Here is a 15095-nt window from a genome sequence, read left to right on the forward strand (position 1 = left end):
CTCTCCATATTCAAATAAGAAACGGAAGCTGTAGGGGCCATGGCAATGGACCCTCTTAAGGTATCTGCTTTGATACCATAAAATAGAGGAGGAGAGACGAAGTTTGAAGGAAATAAATTCAGTTGCAAACTGATATTCTCATTCAATGATCTCACATTTATAAGTAAACTCTGTATTATATACAGAGAAATAGAGAGGATAATGTAACTGAATTAACTAACTTTGACATGAACCAATAAAAATATTACACGTATCTCATCTTATTTTTATATATTACGTTATAGTGTATTAATCTGTAATAAAATATATGATGTAATAATAAGTAGAAAAATTTAATTAATTTTAAAAAAAATATTTTTATTTAATAATTATAATTTTTAAAACTTTTATTTTAAATTTTTAAAATTTTAAAATAATAATAATATTAAAAAATAACATCTACGTGCAACCTCCGTATCAAACTTTACCTTAATATTAAACACACGAAAAGTAAAGAGTCATAATAATCTGAGGAGTTTTGCTACATACAAGCACAGTTGTGCACTAATCTGTATACCAATACTGATTTATTCATACTTAAAATTTAAATTAACACTATTTTCAATAAAATCTATTTTTTAACCAATCACATCACATTGGTACACAGATTAGTGCACAATTGTACTTACAATTATGGAATTAACGGACAAGCATTAATTGCTTGGGAAAAAAAAAGGACAGGCATTAATTAGATTAAACGACAAATTAGGTCACCGTACGTAGTACGTATTTGCATGATGGATATAAGTAGAGTTGGCATAATCACTGTTGGCCTCTGGATAGAATATTGTCCTTAACTACCCAGTAATTCTCATCTATCTCCGCATGAAAAATGCACATTTACCGATAAATGGTTTCCGAATTAGTTTCGATTGTTTTTTTTTTTTTAATGATTAAAAAAATATTTTATGATGCTGAAAATATATTTTTTTAAAAATTTAAGAATATAATAAAATAAATAATTATTATTATCAGAACGAATCTCGTGCTACATCCCCCGAGCCGGGCTTCATCTGCGCATGCCACCTCAACAATTGACACGGGCGGTACTAAATGAAGACGGACATATTATTCCCAGTGGCAATCCGTCCGGCGACACGAGTGCACCAAAACGGCTACCTAAACCTTTTAGTTCCAGAACGTGACTGTGGACTAAAAAAAAAGCCCATATTAGAATTGAAATTTCCAACAAAAAAACTTCTAGGCATGTTTGGATAATTTGGAAATATTTGAGAATTCTTAAAATTTGTTTAAGTTTTGGTTTTGGAAAATAGAGAAAAAATATTTATTAAATAAATATTGTATTGTAATTTTGAAAATGAATATATAAGAGAAATATTTTAGTTACAAAGAAATTATATAAAAATAAATCTATAAACTAATCATGTAGCTTAATGCAATATTTTAAATTATAAAATTATTTTATTGTCAAGTAGATCTAATAGATTATATAAAAATACATTAATTTATAGGTTTATTTTTATATATTATTGTTGTGTACGTAGTACTTCTCATTTATAAAGTTCAAAAGTTGTCCCAACGTCATAGTCTTTTAATATCATTTTTATTTTGAAATTGATAAAATTTGTATTTATTTTTATGTTTAAATAATGATTAAGTAATTATTAAATGAAAATTTTAAATAGATTTTTTTTTTCCTTTAATGTTTGGGTTATGTTTGAAATAAATTTATAAAGAATCTTTAAAATTTTAAGGTTACCCAAACATGCGTACTTGAGGCATAAGCTTAAATACTATTGCTCTTAAATACGAATTAAATGCTCTCGGACATGCTTTAGGAGTTCATAAATTAAACGTAATAGAATAGAATAAAGTGAAATGAATGAAACATAATTCCTGTAATCAATTATGCTAACTTTTTTTTTTTTTAAATTATCAGATAAGGCGGGAACAGATCATGCATATCAGATGATTGTCAACGTTCATGTCATCCACTTTACTTCATTGAATTTGATTATACTGATCATATTCTTAATTATCAACAACTATATATACTTGCTGCATGTGAATTAACCTACCATAATCTCACTGATCTACTTACCACATGGGCCCATTAAATTACTTAAGAAATTAAAACTCATTATATTAATAGGTACTATTTATATATGGAATTGCTTTGTAGTTCATGGATATAATAACAAGTTATACAATAGCTTACAGAAAACGTACGTCAAGTTAGCTTACAGAAATAAACTATTTTTATATTATTAATTTTCTGTTTTCAACTTTCATCTTTGCCTGTACGTACATTAATATCAGATGAACTCGATGAAAGGCAAGCTGCTAGCTAGTGATGGAGAACGTAACTGCAATGATAGGAGATGTCATGGATTTCTCCATATATAGATGAAGGAAATCACGGAACCCACCCGCCAAATATTGCGTCTCCTAATTTCGCTAGGAGCATTAGAAGTCAGGCTCAGGTATATAAAAACGGAGGAAACGAATTAGGGAAAATAGAGCGAGCATGTGGCAAAGATGTCAATGCCGGCCTCACAGAGTCAGATGCTCTTTATTTTAAGGATATGCACGACCATTTAACGATCGATTACATAGATAGTTTACATAATATTACTGTCATCATATCACGAACGTAATCCAAGGCCCCTTTATTGTACGGATATATAATATTCTTCATTGATAGGTAACCTAGCTTGCATTAATTTATTTAGTGCAGTGCGTTCAGAGCACCGTCAACGTGGCAGCACTTAAAACTAATATAGGTCTCCATGACGCGGGGCAGCCAGGGCAATGCATATGCTCAGGGATCTTTCCGACACCAACAGGAATGTCAACACGGGAGCAAGGGCGATTCACTTCAATAACCTTGTCATGGTACTGTTTGAATATAATCTCGAAGCCAATCTCACGCACATACCCCTTCCATTTTTCAGCCTCATCCACGACCTTCAAAATAGTTGTCCCATGTCCAGTGAATATCACTTTAGACCCTTTGCTCAGCACAACCCATCCACTCTCATTCTTGTAGGATAGTATCTTATGTATTTCCTTGGTCACAGAATCCGGTTCCGTTTTCTTTTCAGTGTTGATGAAAAAAAAGCTTTCCATTTTGTCCCAAAAACGATCTAGAATGCCAACATCATGCTGCCCTTTCTCGTTCTTTCCTATATGAACTGACTCGATAGAAATCCCTGCCTCTTTCAATGCCGGGTCATTGGCCAAAATAGTTGCTTTCTTGGTAAATTGTTGGATCCATTCGTTGTCCTTGCCTCCATAAAAGAAAATGTACTTGTCATCCTTAATCTGATTGATCGAACAAGACATGTTAATTCTCAAACACGTACAATTATAATGCTAATTTTAATTTTTATTAAACGCATGAGCCTTTTATAATATGATGTTTGCTTAAGAGTACAATATATTGTAGAGTATGAAAAATAACTATTACCACGACGGGTGATTTGGGATTGACGCCATGCAAGAAGTATTTGATCACATCCACTATAGCTAAAACAATATTTTTTTCCCCGCCAATGAAAGGAATGGCCAGTACTGCTCCCAATAACTTAATGATGTAGAATGCATTCGGGTGTTCCACCTTTCCTTTTGGACTTATCACCACGACGAGAGGCTTATTCCTGAAGTTCCACTCCTCTTTAATGAACTTGATGCCTACCACTGGTGAAAAGTATTGCACTGTATACCAAGGCATCTTGGAGTCGAACCGCAGCACATCAAACTTCTTTTTCAAGTCATCAGTCCATTGCTCCACAATTGGGATCCATACAATTTTATACTGATCCTTCTTACTTATTTCATCATAAACCGGCTTGAGGACCGAGATTTCTTCAATGGTGATCTCCAAGCTCGAAATGAAGAATAGAACGTTCTTCTTTCTCAACACTTCGATGTTAACCTGTTTGTGCAAGACAATTAAGAAAATCCAAAGACTGAATAGATTAGTCTTGATGTTTCTATGTCATATAACTTTAGAGAACAAGGTATCGTAATATAAAGCTCATGTGGCAAGCTGTGTAAAAGCTGTAGTTACGACCGTAATTAAGGGAAAAATATATTCCAAGTTCTTGCACGAAGATCTCAAATAGGACAGATATTTATTAAGTGGGTCTTAAATATTTATTACTCAATATGTTTCACAAAATGTTAATTTATACATATAAAAGTCTTCAAATTCAGACAAAAACTTAAAAAGGAAACCTTTGATCCGTAACTTAAGTACATGACTGGTAATGTGAACATGATTTGGACCAGCTTGGTTGTTTAAGTTTTTACAAACTAGGTAAATATTGTTTATTACACAAGATCATGATGTCTTGTATTTTACAATATATTTTTTAAGAGAACTGATTTTTATTTAAAAATATATCACAGACTGGCTAGCTAGAGATAATTAATAAAACGTAGTACTATTCTAATATATATATATATAGATATTGCGTTAATTACTGCTTTTACTTAAAAAATTCTTAGTTAATTATCAATAATTGAGATTTGAGACATTTTTATATGGGGTAAATCCCCCCGCCCCACCCTTTTTTTGCTTTTTTTTTTTTTTTTTTTTTTTTTTTTTTTTTTTTTTTTGAGAAAATGTACAAGAGCTGACCAATTTGTTAGTTGAACCATCAATAAGCGAGGGCTCAACATCTTTGGGGAAAATGAGCGCCTTGAAAACCTCCATAACTTCGGTCGGAGTCTGAAATATTTTCTTGAGTTTCCTATAAGCCTCGATAACATCTGCAACGAAAAAAATCTTTGGTCAACATTTTCGACCGTCTTAAGCCATAATTATATTGCCTATGTTACAAACATCATGCTTGTTTCCGAATGAAATCAGAACAATAACTAACCTATTTGTTCGTGGGCAAGTTTTATTGTCCTCCTTAGGACGTTGAGGATGACGTTGATCTTCTGAGCAAAGGGCGAGAGTTCCTGCGTCTTGCCCCTGAAATAAGTCAACCGGGATCATTTGCCTTACATAAACAGATAATGTTACATATATAATGTCAAGGGCGAGAACATACTCATCTCCAGTGATGCAACAAAGCTTAGTCGTGCAGGCTACAATCGTGATGATAGCCCAATAGACATCCACAGGGATTCGGTCCAAGGCACCTGACAATGCTGGCACATCCTTTGTATCATAGATTGATAGCTTCTCCAGCTCAAAGATTGACTCGATTACTTCCAATGTTGCCTTGATCAGACTGTTGAGCTCAATTATGGCTTTCCCATATTTTTTAAGGCCGGGGCGCTTTACGACCACAGGTACTCGTTTCAGGATCCCCACTGATTTGGCGAGTTGGTCCGATGAGTGAAGCTCGGCAAGCAGCCAGAAATCCCCGTAGTCCAAAGCGCGCAAAGGCCGCCAATGTCAGCACTGCCTTGGCGTCCCATGAATAGTGTGCGAGTTTGTTAAGTATTGACATGGTTGTTTTGTGGGCAATTTCCTCAGCCGGAGCCTTGCATGCCATCTGACATTGATTACAGATTTGTTAGTATGAAAAATGCTAATGCAGCTAAAACCATCGATCACGTTCATTTCACTCCAAATTCAGGCCATAAACTACCCGGGGGTTGGGGGAGTAGAAGCCTATATATAAAATTACCTCGCAGGAAAGTGCCCTGAGTGTGCAGGATGGGGGACTGAAGCTCGCTTTGGGCGCCTTTTCCTCGAGATTTTCCTGGTGTTCCTTGGTACCCTGTAACAAATAATGAGGAATATTCGAAAAGTGTAGGCAGAAACTTACGAACGAAAAAAAATGTATTGTGTCCTGACTCAATCACCCATTTTTATTTTGTGTATTGTAGAATAAATGTGAAAAATTGTGTTGCTCTTCTCTGGCGCATTAGGAGGTGATTTAGCTATTAAATTATATATAAAGAGTTGGCACTAGAGTGTATGCCAGCCTTCCGTGTAGTAGGAAGAAAATCCTTGAAAAAAATAAGAACAGGTATGGTAGAAACATAAAAATGTAGATATACCAGCACAACATTTTCAACAAGATGGGTGGCACGCTGAAGAATGTTTTCGGTGACAACAAAAAGAGAGTCGACATCAAACTTTTCGTCACCATGAACATGGGTTGCATAGATTGTATTCATAATCTGGTCGTCGGACATTGTTAACACGTTGATCTCAGCCTTAATGGGAAGTTGAGTGGTAGCTAGCAGAATCTTATTGGTGGCCATTTTGTTGTGCACTAGAATTTAAAGCTAGCGCTAGATCAGGTTAGAGACGGGTTCTTGGGTTTGGGGATGATCAGAGCAAGTAGAGAAGTTTGCTTGTGTTTCGTGCAGTGGCTAGACTGCCCTATTTATAGCCATCAGGCCCGCTCTTGTTTTGGTAATTCCCTCCCAGATGGGGGGGGGGGGGGGGGGGGGGGGGGGGGGGTGGGCTCCAATATCTAATAACAATAATCAAGGGTCAGGATTCATGTGGATTGAATTTTGATTAACTCACACCTCAATGGAATAAGACAGATAAATATTTGTAGGATTTTGGCTCGAAATCTCTGTTCTTTTGCTTATTAATGGTGAATATCACGTAGCATTGGATGAGGTCATCCGAACACGTGTCGCGCATAGAGCACCAGTCCACTTAGCACCGACCACAAGTCCAACTACAAATATATATCTCAAGATTATCAACTTGTATATATAGAGATGCAAATAGCAAAGGAGTTCTGCACACTCTTTAAGTTTAGGTTGAGAAAAAAAAAAAAAAGGTTTCTTGCCATTTATATATTCAAGTCATCATTTGATTACTATAGGTTTCCTTAAAAGATGTCAGTGTTAAAAAAATCTTATTGTTTTAATTTAATACTTTAGTTTTGGGTTTTGATAAAAAATATATATATATTTACTATTATCTCCATAGCAAAAACCCTAACGGATATTGACTAAAAGTAATCACAATATTAAATGAGATAAGATGCTTTTTGAATCCAAACCATATCTAATTACTTATCCTAGTCATTTTCATCTTTATAGAACTTGACTTTAGTCACAGTGGTTCAACGTATAATTTGTTGAGAAGTGTCTATTAGATAAATAATATAATAATATTATTTTCTTTCTCTAGCTTTTATTCTTGAACTTTATTTCCATTTTCTCGAGGATCTTAATTAATTGGTAGTTTTGGTCACATTTTTCTGTGTAGCACCTCTCTTGTTCTCTTCTTGATCAATCTTTAGGTTGATAGATGGGTTTTATGTATTTTCATGTATATATTATTGAAAATTATAAAAATAAAAATAAAAAGTATGTAAAAATAGATTAAAAAAATCATAAAAAAGTAGATAAAAAATTTAAAAATAATAATTTATTATGAGTAATGCTAGATACAATATTCATGTGTTGTGTATACACCGCGCACTTCTTTTGAAAAAGAATAGAGTCCATCTTTAAAGAATTAATTTTTCATGTAAATATCATATTTACTTACTTTTTCAAAATGAGTACGTAACATTTGCACACTCTATAACGGCAAGTATTTCATTTATCTTGACATTTGTACATTCTATAACTGTAAGTATTTTATTTATCTTCTATTATTATAGAGAGTGAGATGATGTAGAATTCAAGTTTTAAGAGATTAATCAAAAAGTAATATATTAACCCAACTTAACCTAAATCAATGTAAGTGCTCTAACGGGACAAATCTCGCACATGGATGCCATATGCACAAATCTAAAATGGCATATATATTATATGCACGTGCGTTATTGAGGAGTCCCACATAATTTAGGAACAAACTCATCCTGAACTTTATAAAGAGTTACCCTACTCCTCTTATTAAGGCCTTTTAAGGGGAGAAATGAGTGTTTCTATATGGTATTAGAGCAGGCTAATCTATGAACAATGATGGGCTCTCGTGACCTACCCACGATGATGGTACCGGAAATACCGGCCTCACACGTGAGGGGGCGTATTGAGGAGTCCCACATGGGTTAGGAACAAACTCATCCTGGACTTTATAAAGAGTTACCCTACTCCTCTTATTAAGGCCTTTTAAAAGGAGAAATGAGTATTTCTACACGCATTACGTACTGTAAGATAAAAATATTTTAGAACTTCAAGTTTAAGGATTGAAACAAAATTGTTTTTTTTTTTTGATCAAGAGGCAGAGTCCCTTAACAGGAGACCTCTCCCCAATATATTAAGAAAGCAAAAAACTTAATGCATGGGATTACAACCTACCCAGCCACAAAGCAACCTGCTAGAAACCAGGGAACCATTTTCCTAACCAAACAAAATACAAAAGGAAAAGAGCTACAGACATTACTATCAACTCAAACCAGGAAAACAACTTATAATAGAGATACATTTCTACAGACTTAGTGAGAGCACCGGATATATGGCAGTCCAAGTTTATCAGTCCTCAACACTCCTCTCAACAAGTGAGGAAGTGAGGTCCAGGATTCCCAAGCCTTATTGATTCCTTGAGATCCCAACCGAGCTAAGAAATCAGCAGCTGAGTTTCCTTCCCTGTAAATATGTTTCAAGGTGAAAATGATTTGCTGTAAATATGCCATAAGCTCCTCCCAAAATTCTTCAAGGTACCATAACCCACATGAGGATGATTTAATCCAGTTTATGACCACCAGGGAATCCAACTCTATTTCCACTTGAGAGATATTCTTCTGTTTTACGAGTCTGAGGCCATGTAGAAGAGCTAGGAATTCAGCAAAAGTGTTAGTACCTTGTCCCAGTTTAACTGCAAAAGCTGAAATCAATCTCCCCTCACTATCATGTATCACCCCTCCAGCTCCTGCCATGCCCGGGTTTCCTCTGCTACTCCCATCCACATTTAACTTGTACCAGCCCATTCTTGGTCTAGACCATCTAATCAACTTATCAGGTTTCAGATTTGGGGATTTATAGGGAATATTCAGATCCAATAAAATCTTCTCATCTCTTGCACTCAAAGGCTTAGTCGATTTGAGTTTTTCACTAATCTTTACAATCCAGAATTTTGTTTTCCTCCATACTTCTTCTGAGCTGATGTCTCTTCCTTCCATACGTACACTGCATCTTCTAAGCCATAACTGCCATGTGACTATGGAGGGAATTATGCCTAGTAGAAGTCCCTTCGTGGTTGTTTTAGAGGCTTTACTAAACCACTCCTGCACCACTTCATACCAACTTTGATACCGTCTCCGCGGCATACCAACCCGAGTTGCGCATCTCTCCCATATAGTTCTAGCCAGCTCCCCCGTAGCTAGCACATGGTTGAGGTCCTCATATCCACCAACTTTGCAGCAGTTACACTTTGAGACCAAAGGAATTCCTGTTCGGCGAATGTGGTCATCCACACTTAAGGCTTTTTTGACACTTCTCCACATAGTAACAGAAATGTTTTTAGGAAGGCTTGGGTGCCACAGCCATGTTGCCCAACTGCTCTTTGGAGCTTTTATCCTCAAGACCTCCCATGCACTTTTTGTTGTAAAAGTCCCATCTTCCTTGGCCATCCACACAAGTAAGTCATCACCTTCTTTTTGCCTACTCAAAAATCTGAAGATTTCCCTTGCTTTAGATTCTCCAACTAGTCTAATTAAGAGATCCATATTCCATTCCCCATTCAACTTACACTCTTTAACCTTCATATTTGGATATCTAGAGTTTGGCATACTTTCTCCAAGTGTCTCTTCCCCCATCCATTTATCGAGCCAAAAGGACACTGACCCCTCTCTCAGTCTCCACTTAGAATTCTCTAGAATGATTGGAACACTCCTTATCACCATCTTCCAAAACCGAGTACCTTTGTTTGGGTTAACCAAGGAGACATGAGCATTTTTCACATATTTTGCTTTAAAGAATCTGGCCCAAAGAGAATTTCCAGTTAAAAGTCTCCACGCAAATTTCGTGTGTAGTGCTTTCTGAGTTTCATGCAAGTCCCGAATCCCCACACCACCTTCCCCTACCGGCTTACACAAAATGTCCCAAGATTTCCAATGTTTCTTAGGCTTTCCATCCTTGTAGCCCCAGAAAAAGTCAGACAAACACTTATTGATACTGGAGAGGACAGATTTAGGGACTTGCAGCACAGATAACAGATGAACTGGAATGCTACTTAGCACATGTCGAATTAGTAGCAGTCTTGCTCCACTCGACAATAATCTCGCCGACCATCCTCCAATTTTTTCTCTGATTTTTCCAACCAGCTCCTCAAAATGCATGGCTTTTAGTCTTCCAGCTATGATAGGGACCCCCAAGTATTTAAAAGGCAGTCCACCCTCTGAGAAACCCGTGTAATTTAAAATATCCCTGCGCCTTGAAGGGAAAAATTGATTAGCAAAAAAAATTGCAGACTTTTCCTTATTTACCCTCTGGCCAGACCAAGCTTCATATAATTCCAACACCTCAGAAATGGACCGAATGGACTGTTTACAACCATTTGAAAATATTACAATATCATCCGCGTACAAGAGATGGGATATAATGGGGACCTCTCTAGCATGTGTAAAAGGTTTTATTTTGCCTTCTTGTATCTTCTTTTTTAACATTCTCGTCAGGATCTCCTCCACAATAATAAAGAGATACGGAGAAATGGGATCACCCTGTCTCAGCCCTCGGCCCCCTTGGAAGAAACCTTTTGAAGTGTCATTCATAACCACTGAATACCACGGGGAGGATATGCATTGCCAAATAAGGCAACAGACCGGTTCAGAGAAACCAAAGGCTGCCAATACTTGAATAAGAAATTTCCAGGCAACAGAGTCATATGCCTTAGCCATGTCGATTTTAAGAACTACGTTGCCACCTCTTACTTTTTTATTAATGGACTGAACCATCTCTTGCGTTAAGCTAATATTCTCCAGAATGCTCCTACCCTGAATAAAAGCTCCTTGTTCTTGGGATACAATACGAGGTAGCAGTGGTGCTAACTGACCCACTAAGAGCTTTGAACAAGTTTTATAAAATACTGAACAGAGGCTTATGGGGCGAAACTTGTCAAAGCTCTTTGGATTTTCAATCTTTGGGATCAACACTAAAAAAGAAGAAGAGAAAAATTTTGGGATTGGATTTCCTCTAAAAAAATCATGGACAGCAGCAACAAAATCTTCAGCAAGGATCTCCCAACAGGATTTAAAGAAACCTGAACCAAAACCATCTGGCCCCTGACTACTATCAGTGGGGATGGAGAATACAGCATCTTTAATCTCTTGGACTGAAGGACACCCGAGAATATTCAGATTTTCCTCTGGACTCACCACAGAGTCAACTAAACTGGTCAAATCAGGAGCAGGCCTTAAATGAGATTCTGCCAGGAAATTCTTGAAAAAAACAACAGCACCCTCATGGACTTCCTCAGGGGACTTCAACCATCTATTATCACCTATTTCCATCTCCCTTACCACTCTATGGGTTCTGGAAGACAGAGCACGAAAGAAATGGGCATTTCCCTCCCCCTTCTCAAGCCATCTTTGCTTAGCTTGTTGGGCAAGTCTCATTTCCTCCCTCCTCTCCCACGTATCTAATTCAGCCTTCGATGCTAACAAGTCCAGTTCAACATCTTCAAAAAATCCCATCTGAAGTTTTTCTTCCAGACCACATATCCGTTCCTCAAGCCCCTGAATATGAGATTTAGTCCAACCAAAAACCTCTTTGTTCCATCTTCTCAGCACCCCTTTTACAGCCTTTAATTTATTTGCCAACTTAGCCATACCCTGTCCGATCTGATCCTTTCGCCAAACACCTCGCACACAGTCATGGAATAGCTCATGAGAGGTCCACATATTCTGGAATTTGAAAGGGCTGAACCCATACGGTTGATCAATTTTCTCCATGACCACCACTAGCGGGGAATGGTCTGAGTTTTGTCTAGGCAAGTAGTTCATCACCAAACCTGGAAATTCCATCATCATTTTCGAATTAGCGAAAGAACGATCCAGCCTTGCCCAGCTACGAGCTCTTCCTTGCTGCCCATTACACCACGACATCTTGTTTCCTTCAAACTTTGTTTCAATCATCCCCACCGCATCAATAAAGTCATTAAATTCCCTCATAGCAATGGTTGGTCTGGGCCTTCCTCCAACCCTCTCATCATTATTGTGGATAATATTAAAATCACCCATAATGATCCAAGGTGTGATTTCTGTACTCAACAAGCTCAGGTCCTCCCAAAGTCTTCTACGATCCAGATATGTACATTTAGCATAGACAAAAGATGTGAGGATTTGCTTATTCATTGTTTTAATCATAAGCGAGATGCTTTGTCCGTTGATGGATTGAACAGTAACCTTTACCTTGGTGTTCCACAGCACCCATAGTTTTCCCCCATCCTCCTCATTTGAAACACAGCCCCCAAACTCTAGTCTATTCTGAAGCCGAGTTATACACTGCTTGTTGACAAAAGGTTCCGCAATAGCTACCACATTCACATTATATTTCTTTATCATTTTAATCAATTGCTCTTTGGAGGTACCAAGCCCCCTTAAGTTCCAATATAAAAATGGATTCATAAATTCAATTTTGATGGCCTGCTCTTGACCCTAAAGGAACTCCTCTTCCTCGCAACTATACCTTTTTCACTATTTTCTTTCAGTATTTCTTCGTCTGAGAGAATTTCCTGGGTTTTTTGCAGGTGCTCTAACTCTTGCGCACCTTCAGAGTCAGATAGGGAAAATGGTTCCATGGCAGGCATCAATTCCTTCACTTGGTTAACAGCTTGGATTTCCATAGTCTCATTTTGTATCTCTTCCCTTGCCACATTCTGCATTTCCTGGTTTTCCTCCAGCGTCATTGGCACAGCTGACACTAACTCCTCATTTAAAATAGGTGAGATATCTTCTTCCCTTTCAGCTTGTTCATCTCTACTTGGGGGTATTCTCTGAATCTTCTCAAAAGCTTTTTCTATTTCTTCTAACTCCCCCTCCTCTATTTCTTCTACTAGAAAAAACTCTTCATCGTTCACAGCTTCCTTTTCTGATACCAACTCTGAATCCTGTTGAACAACCTCTTTCCCCTTCTTCCCAGAGGATTCTCCTGTCTCATGCCTTGTAAAAACCTCCGAATCTTCATTCCACTTTATTCTTCTCACCCCCTTTTCTTGTGCTGGTTCCTCCACTTTTCCTGCTTCTCCTCCCTTAGTTTTTTCCATCTCTAGTGTGCGTCTCTTTCTAGCCTTTTCCATTTCATCAATACCAGGATTCTTATCTGATTTTTTGCAAGTTCTTAAGTTATGACCCTGCATTTTGCACTTACAGCAATACGCTGGCAGGGTTTCATAAATCACAGCTTGATATCGACTTGAAGAAGCTCTAGGAACACCAATCCAAAAACCATCTATCGGTTTCTTCGCTGCATCCATTTCAATACAAATCCGGGCTCCATCTGTTCGAGTCGCACATCTAGTGCTATTATCACTTCTTAAGTATGTACCAATAGGTAGAGCAAGGTTCCGAAGGTAGGATTCATGATAAAAGTTGGGCGGAAACCCAGGAAAAACTACCCATACCGGAACCAAAGATGGTTCCGAATCCTCAGAAAAAACAGTAGACCACTTGAAAATTCGATAAGGGCAACCCTCAATATCACAGGCCTCACGAGCATAAGACTTATGGTAGTCATCTTCTATAGCAAATCTCAGAAAAACATGCCTTGGGGATCTCATAGATGAAACTACTGGTTGGGCATTTAACCCCCATCGATTTCGAATAAAAACACGAATAATGTCCAAGGATGGACGTTGCCTAATAAATTTCAGAACAAGAGAGTACCTGAATGGTTGTGCAGATCGTTCCAGTTCATCTTGGGAGAACCAGATGTAGGTTTCGCCGTCTAGGGATTTTGGGCCACGCATCGGCACCACCACTTCGGGAAGAGGGATCGGCGTCTGCGAGACCATATCTGCGAAAGACCGTGGCCTGGAGCTTGCCGGCGGACCCTTAAGGGCCCCGGCGGCTGCCATACGCAGGGGAGCCCCAAAACCTTACAAATTTGGAATTCTATTGTCACGACTCCTTTACGATATGTTTTTTTCCACTTACCACCTTTACTCTTGGTTGCTTGTGCTTTCTTTCTTTACTTTCTCTCTCGCATGCGGTTAGAGTAGTACTACAGGGCAGCCACTAAAAAAAACAAAATTGTTTTGAACTATAGGACCATCATGTTTTTTAAGGAGGCATAAGCCCATGGAATAATTATCAAATTTATATTGATATTTTTCATTGCTTTGGCCCAAAAAAACTGATATGAAAATTCTTCTTAGTTGTTTTCTTCAGCGCCACGTGGTCTCTCTCTCTCTCTCTCTCTCTCTCTCTCTCTCTCTCTCTCTCTCTCTCTCTCTCTCTCTCTCTCTCTCTCAATATACGTGATCACGTTCGCATAATTGATTGCAGCGGACCCCGATCGATCATAGATAAGATTTTGTTTTTGTTTTCTTCGGCAATCTAGATAGGTTTGTATTTGAAAACATACTTCTGTGGATACAATCCGGCCAGACGTGATACACGACCAACATAGAGGCTGATGTCACCACCAAATACAGGCTGATGTCTCCAGCCAGTCGTGAGCAGAATGGAAACGTCCAAATTTACGAAGAACAAGCTTTATGAACATGAAAGAGATTGGGAGACTTTTTTGTTTAGTAAAAAAGTAGGTAGGAGGGGGAGGATGCACTCCTGGATGTGACATGGTATGATAGTAATACTATGTCGTTGAAAAGTAGATAGAAGTGATCTAGAAAGCATAAAGTAAAAAAGAAAAAGAAAAAAATACACTTCAAGTGGGATTTGAGAAAAAATTCCAAGCTTGTTGGAAATAAAAATACTAAAGTATTGAGAGAAAGAGATAGCGCTTGGTGTTTATTTATAATTTTTTTTAATATATTTAAATATTCAATATATATAGATGATATATAATTGAACAGTGCTCGAGAAAGAACAAAAAAATTTTATTTTTTAAATTTTAAATTTTTAAATTTTAAATTTTTAAATTTTTAAATATTTTTTTTAAATAAGAACATCAATAAAAGATACTTTCTTAATCATTAAATAAAAAAATAAAAAATAAAAAAAAAATTATCAGGACCAAGTACTGTCGGTGCAATA

The 15095-nt window shown here is 37.2% G+C and overlaps 1 pseudogene; it reads right to left on the reverse strand.

Annotated features, from left to right (window-relative positions):
- Positions 1-2530: 2530 nt before the first annotated feature.
- LOC122303117 lies at positions 2531-6334 on the reverse strand (annotated as a pseudogene).
- Positions 6335-15095: the final 8761 nt, after the last annotated feature.

Source organism: Carya illinoinensis, chromosome 1, assembly GCF_018687715.1.
Source record: "Carya illinoinensis cultivar Pawnee chromosome 1, C.illinoinensisPawnee_v1, whole genome shotgun sequence".
Classification (NCBI taxonomy): domain Eukaryota; kingdom Viridiplantae; phylum Streptophyta; class Magnoliopsida; order Fagales; family Juglandaceae; genus Carya; species Carya illinoinensis.